The sequence below is a fragment of the Cupressus sempervirens genome, chromosome 4 (genome assembly GCF_028749045.1).
Source record: "Cupressus sempervirens isolate cs-2001-9-10 chromosome 4, ASM2874904v1, whole genome shotgun sequence".
In the NCBI taxonomy this organism is placed as follows: domain Eukaryota; kingdom Viridiplantae; phylum Streptophyta; class Pinopsida; order Cupressales; family Cupressaceae; genus Cupressus; species Cupressus sempervirens.
In genome coordinates this window covers 771,548,369-771,555,235 of record NC_143121.1, presented here as the reverse complement: position 1 = coordinate 771,555,235, position 6,867 = coordinate 771,548,369, and the positions used below count along the sequence as shown (strand labels likewise).

Genomic DNA, 6,867 nt, shown 5'->3' with positions numbered 1-6,867 from the left:
TAAATAGCAATCTATAATTAGCAAGTAAGGTTGTAAGTTTTATTAGATCAAACTCTACTATTACTCTCTAACCATTGTATCAAATTAGGGTAAATCCTTTGGAGAAAGGTTAACTTAACAGTCATTGGAAAATCCTTTAACAGGGTAGCATTCCAAGTGAATGGCCTAGAGTCCTCTAACAACACTAACTTTTAACAGGGTGATTGAAATCCCTTAACTGGGCCACATTTAACAATGTGCGTTATAACCTTTAACTAGATTGGCCTTTAACAAGGCATCACTTCAGAAGAGTGAGAAAGGAGTAGCACATTACTTGTGGTTTTTCCCAAATTGGGTTTCCACATTAAATCATTGTGTCAAGTGTACTGATAGATGTGTTATGTTTTATGCTTTACATTTCTTTATGTTAACATTTCAGTAACATATCAGTTTTGATTAACACACAATGAATGCATGCATGGCTAAGAAAGTATTATGGGTTCACTGAATTGTAAATGTTTTATTTGGACATCTAGACCTTGAATAACTAATTCACCCCCACCCCCCCCCCCCCCCCCCTCTCATTTATTCTAAAGAATTCCAACATTGTAATGTTTAACAGGGTTGGCTCCTAATAGGGCTCACTTCATAAGAGCAAAAATTAGTAACTAGTTGTTGGTGGTTTTTCCCAAATTAGGTTTTCACATTAAATCTTGGTGTCAATTGTGTTCATGCTATTTTCTTTATGTTTTTGTAACTAAGTTAAATTAATTTTAATCAAAGATGATGTCTAATGATTTATAAGTTAATCTTTTACCGAGCTAATCTAGTTACTATCGAGTTACAACATTCTATATGTTTACCGAGCTTCAGTAGTATTTAGTTATTTGTTTTCATTTTGGACTGACATTAAAAGGGATCTGGGATTTATTTTAGTAGTAATTGATTCACCCCTCCCCTCTTAGTTACTCCTCTTATATTTCCAACACTTGACTAGTTTGAGAACTTCAATACAAGATGAGATTGGTTTTCTGAAGATGGAAGGTGTAGAAGAAACATAGTTGTATGCCTTGAGAGTTGAGGAGACATTGGGAAAAAAAACATGAACATAGACAAAGGAAAAGAAGTGAAAGATTTTATAGGAGTAGAGGTAGATCTTATGGAGAAGGTAGAAGATCTAACAATATGCATCATGACTAGGGAAAATTAAAATGGATTTTTTATGCTAGTTGGAAGGTAGCTCCAATGGAAGGTAGTAGATCTGAGAATACATGTCTTGACTCACTAAAGTATTTCAAGTTGATTGTGATTCTAGTGGGAGCATAATTGGAGCTATTTTGAGTCAAGAAGACAAGCCTTTGACTTTCTATAGTGAAAATTTGAATGATTCTAGGAGAAAAAATGCATTCTATGATCAAGAGTTTTATGTAACTATTCAAGCCCTATAGAATTAGAGATATTACTCGATGCCTAAGGAAATTTTTTTGTACACTAATCATAAAGCTTTACAATATCTGGGAAGTAATAATAAGTTGAATCAAAGACATATGAAATGGTTTGATTGTATGAAGAACTTTTCTTTTGTGTTAAAATTGTTGGTCGAAACTACAATTGAAATAATTATTATGTTGTTGTTGATGTCAAACCTACTAGAGAGACACCTACTAATAGTGTAGAGTGTCATATCATTTGATTAATGAAGAGGGTTTAAAAAGAAGATATATCAAGGTGAGCAAGTGATATTGTTAAGAGAGAAAACTTAAGTATTATGGAATTACAATGGACACTTGATAAGTTAGTCATAGACAAGATAATGTGTTGTTTAATAAATACATGAAGTGAATTAGATAGTTGAAGTTGTTGTTTAGAACAGAAGACAAGAGTTGAGTTAAACTCCAAGCTTTACCAAGTATCAATATTGGTTGGTCAATGAAGCAAGTGTAGTAGAAGATTAAGGAACTTGAGAAGAATTCAAACATATAGTTTAACCTGAGTGATAGTTATTATCAAGCAAGTTGATAAAGGAAATGTAAGTAGTGATTGAGCATAGTAATGGTTGAGCAAGCTAGTTGATGTTGAGTGAGATAGAATGGTGTATGCCAAGCTACACAGTAATGACCAAGTAGAAGAAAATAGTGAGGAAAAAGTTATAGTATGTGAATGAATTGAGTTTGAGGCCAACATAGTTGACATTTTAGATTAGTGAAAGCGTGTCGATGATAAGGATTGATGAACTAGTGCATTAATGCATGAGGAGATATTTTTATACAATCAAAGGAAATGATTTGATAAGAAGTTTCTAGAAACATAAGGAAAATAAAATGATGGGAGGATTTGATGAATCACGCCTAGCCCTAAGATCTATGGTGATTTTTAAGTGGAAATCGATCAAAATTACCTATTTAAGGAGGCATAAGAGATGTTTTCTAAGGTTGGTTTTTTGTTTATTAATGATCTTAAGGACAAGATGTGAAGAGAAGAGAAGCAAAGGAGAAAGAGATTAGTGAAGTGTGGTTGCTTGAAGGGATGCCAACTAGATTATTGATGAAGATGTTAATGGAGGCTAATCATTGAATCAACATATGAGCAAATGGAGATCTAAATTTGCAAGGTGAGTGGTATTTTATATATCAAATCTACTATTACATTCTAACCATTGTGGAAATCAAAATCCTTTAATCAAGGCTGACCTATTAATCATTTTGTAAATCCTTTAATCAAGGTGACTTTCTAATGAAATGATCTAAAGTCCTCTAACAAGGCCACTCCTAACAGGGTGATTAAATCCTTTAACAAGGTCACATTGAAAAATATAAAAATGTGTTGTATAACCTTTAATAGGGTTGGCTCTTAACTAAGCTCACTTTAAAAGAGTGAAAAATTGGTAACATGTTACTTGGTGATTTTTGCCAAATTGGGTTTCCACATAAAATCCTATTGTCAAAGTGTCATTGACTTGTGTGAATGTTACTTTATGCATGCTATTTTTATAATTTTTACTTTATTTTTAGTTGGTACACATAGATAGAAAAGAGAGTTGAAGAATGTTAAATTATTGATAAGTTTCTATTAGACAGAGTTGTTTTACGAGATTGATTTAGTTGCTTGAAAATATTAAAAGTTGATTTGGTGCATCTAGACCTGAGGATAATTGATTCACCCCCCTCTAATTTATTCTTAAACATTGTAACAATTGGTATCAGAACTTTTGTGCTTGTAAGGAAATTTTGAAGGACTTATAGCTAAAGATCAAGATGTAAAGAGAGAGATACCCAAGTTGAACAAGAAGAGCTTCCTAGCATGGCAAAGACTGATGAGATTGCATTTATCTAGTATTGGAGATTCGACATCATACTACCTAGACAATAAATATATTGAGATACCTAGAACGATGATAGTTGAACAAATGAAAGAGAAGCAAGAGCACAACCAAATGATGATTGAACATGAAACAACCCTAAGTTATGTTGAATTTGATGATGTGAAGGATTGCACTAATGCAAAGAAAATGTGGGTCAAGATGGCACAAATCCATGTAGGAGACAAAAATGTCTTGAGAGCTAAGGAAGAAATCTTGAGAGGCAAGTTTGATGATATGAGTGAAAGAAGGTGACACCACTACACAATATTGTGACCAAATCAAAGAGGTAGTAAATGCTATCAAAGGTGTTGGAGGAATTATATCTGAGGAGAAAATGATAAACAAGGTATTGAGAACTTCACTTCCTATTTATGTTATTAGATTTTTTGTAATAGAGGAGTTGAGTTGTACACTTGGAAATCAACTTTGGATAGTCTAGTTGGTAGACTCACTGTGTTTGAATTGTCAAATTTTGGTAATTAATCACCTACTAGTGTTCAATCTACATTTAAGTCCCAACTAACCCTTGATGGATCTAAGAGAAAGAAGAAGAGCAAGTATGTATAAGGTTACAATGAATCTGATGATGACCTTGATGAGTTTGAAGCACTATTTGCCATAAGACTACCTAGAAGAAAAGGAAAATATAAAGGTAAACTACCTCTAATCTATTTTACATGTAACAAAGTTGGTCATATTACTGTAAGGTGTCCTGAGAGAGATGAGAAGGAGGAAAGGAAAGACTTCAAGAATAGAGGAAGGAGAGACAATAAAGACAAAAGAGGTAACAAAGACTACAAGGATAAAGGTAAGAAATATTGATATATTGCTAAAGAATATGGCTAAGATAGTAAATCTAATGATCATGATGAAGTTGTTTATGTTGCAATGAAAGATGATTTTGATGAAGATGAGAGAACTGCATTGATTTCACATGTGAGAAAGAATGATAAATGGATAATTGATAGTGATTTCTCACATCATATGACTAGTGATACAAGTAAGTTTGAGAAGCTATAACATTATAATGGAAGTAGTGTTTGTTATAAAATTTTGCACACGTGTAAAATTTTAAGTATACATGCAACAAAAGTGTTTTTCATTTCATTTAAACAATATAAATGTCCTTGTATTTATTTATTTTCAAATATACATTGATGTTTTCAAGCAATGAAATGAATTAATATGTTGAACGAAAAAAGATTTCACACAAGCTGCGAGTATAGCTCACTATACTACATTTCTTTCATAAGGAAATACATGCGCAGATACATATGAATAAAAGAAATAAAGAGTAGAGATAACCAGTCATTACATGTTGCTTTGACTGGTTATGCACTCTTTCCCTGTCGCAATAGAATCCAACTCTGAGCTCCATGATCTTCAGCATCTGCAAAAAACATAAAAAGCAACTAATGTTAGATCCTGAAGGATCTAAGAAATGACCACCTATTTCTACAGCTATACATGCTCTATCTATTGATGCATTTCATCATGAAAGAATGCAAACTGAAAGAAAGAAATAAAAGTTGTGAGTGTCACGAGCCAGTGCTCGAACCTCATAGAATAAGATGCTTCAGGAATATAACAAATGAATGATGATTGCTAATCACAAATTGTAAACATGTGTACTACTGCAAGAAAGCATGAGAGATAATTAAGGGAAAATACTTCTTCAAGCTATATTTCATGCTACACTAAGAATTTAATTTTGCAAATGTAAAACATGCTACTGGTTAATATATCGACAAAATATGCTAGTACAGGAAAAAAAAATGCAGATGTAGGATGAACTGAAAACAAATGATGTCAGCAAATCAAATAATTCATCCATATGTAAATGAAAGTATAGAAGATAGACATAATGACAGAAATGTCTATGGTTTTAATCAAACATGAATTATTGCAATGAAAATAAAAGAACCAGATCATAACTATGAACAAAGGCTACAGCTAGAAGGTGGCTACATAGGCAAATATAGTCTCAATGGGGTGGATCAATAAACTGATAAAATCTGAGGAGATTCTAGAATAGGTGGACACAAAGACTATTGCTACAAGTCCTTTTCCTTATGATGCAAAACTTGAAGATGTTGCGCAATTTTTTTTGGCCAACATGGAAAGGTTAATAGTGTACAATTGCCTCATCATGTTGCAGAGATTAAAGTATTTTGTGGATGTGCTTTGATAGAATTCTCATCCGAGGAAGAAGCTAATGCTATCTATAAACTGAAGGTAGCCTATGGTGGTGCAAAATTGGAGTTTAAGTCAAAGAAGGAGTTTGATGCTGAAAGGAAGGCTTTATTAGAAGAAATTCACAGTGGTGAGCATGGGTCCATAAGGAATAATTGGAAAAAAAATGGTTGTTATCCAAAAGGTATGGTCATAGCATTTACTTTGAGGAAATTATCCTAGCAAAATTCAATGGAACAGAATGATTCTACTTTGGAAGAATGTAAGAAGAGTCCTGAGTAGGCTATAGAGGATGATAAATCTGTAGAGGCAACAATAGACATTAATCCTGGGGAGGAAACAGATGCAAAGAAGTCTGGAGATGCAAAAAATAAGAACGTGGAGAAAATTACTCTTGAAGATTTGAAACAGATAATGAAAATATGGAACTGTGAAGTTTGTTGATTATTCTATGGGGAAAGATTCTGGGTACATTCATTTTGAACAGCCTGAAGCATCTTAGAAAGCACGAGTAGCAGTTGTACTTGCTGAAGAAGGTGGCTTGATTGTGAAGAACTTTTTTGTTGTGTTAGAAGCAGTTGAAGGTGATGCTAAAAGGGACTATTGGGCTAAAATTCATGGCTTACAAGGAAAGAGGTGAGAAAGTAGTGGCAATAATAGGGGAAGAGGTGGACGTGGCAAAGGAGGAAGACAATCTTTTCATAATCAAAATTCGTATAACAAGGAGAACAAACACAAGAGAAGTGGAGAGAGTACCGAATCTGGAAAAGATGAACGGCCAAAAAAAACCCAAATAATATAGCAATAATGCCAACTCAAAAATAGAGAGTGAAAAACCCCATTTGGGTTTCACAATACCCAGTTACAGTAGGGAGCATAGTCACGATAAGGAAAGGGAAAAGCTATTTTATTATGTCAGTTTGAGAAGACTATAACACCCTGCGCAAAGCTTTATCACAAAACAAAGTATTATATTATGTTATTCAAAAGAAGCTCCTCAGTATGAAGCTTTCAATCAGCAAAATCATGCTCTTCGAAGAAATCCATCTGGGTATTTGTAAAGGCAAAATAAGACTTCACAGTACTATCAAATACAAATGACAAGTTACTCCAGCAACAACAAGTAAACCCTCTTTAGGTTTCAAAGTGCTTTAATATCAGGAGTATAGAAGGAAACATACCTTCAGGTCTTCTCAAAAACTCTGTGTATGAAGAAACCCAATAGATCCTCCAACAAGACAGTATCAATTTCACAGCAAGATCTCTACAAGTTCTCAGAAACCCTCAATCGAGAACTATAGAATGAGCAAAATGGGATAGTTTTGGCTTTCTTC

The 6,867-nt window shown here is 33.5% G+C and overlaps 1 pseudogene; it reads left to right on the top strand.

Annotated features, from left to right (window-relative positions):
* Positions 1-5,327: 5,327 nt before the first annotated feature.
* LOC149563654 (la protein 1 pseudogene) lies at positions 5,328-6,335 on the top strand (annotated as a pseudogene).
* Positions 6,336-6,867: the final 532 nt, after the last annotated feature.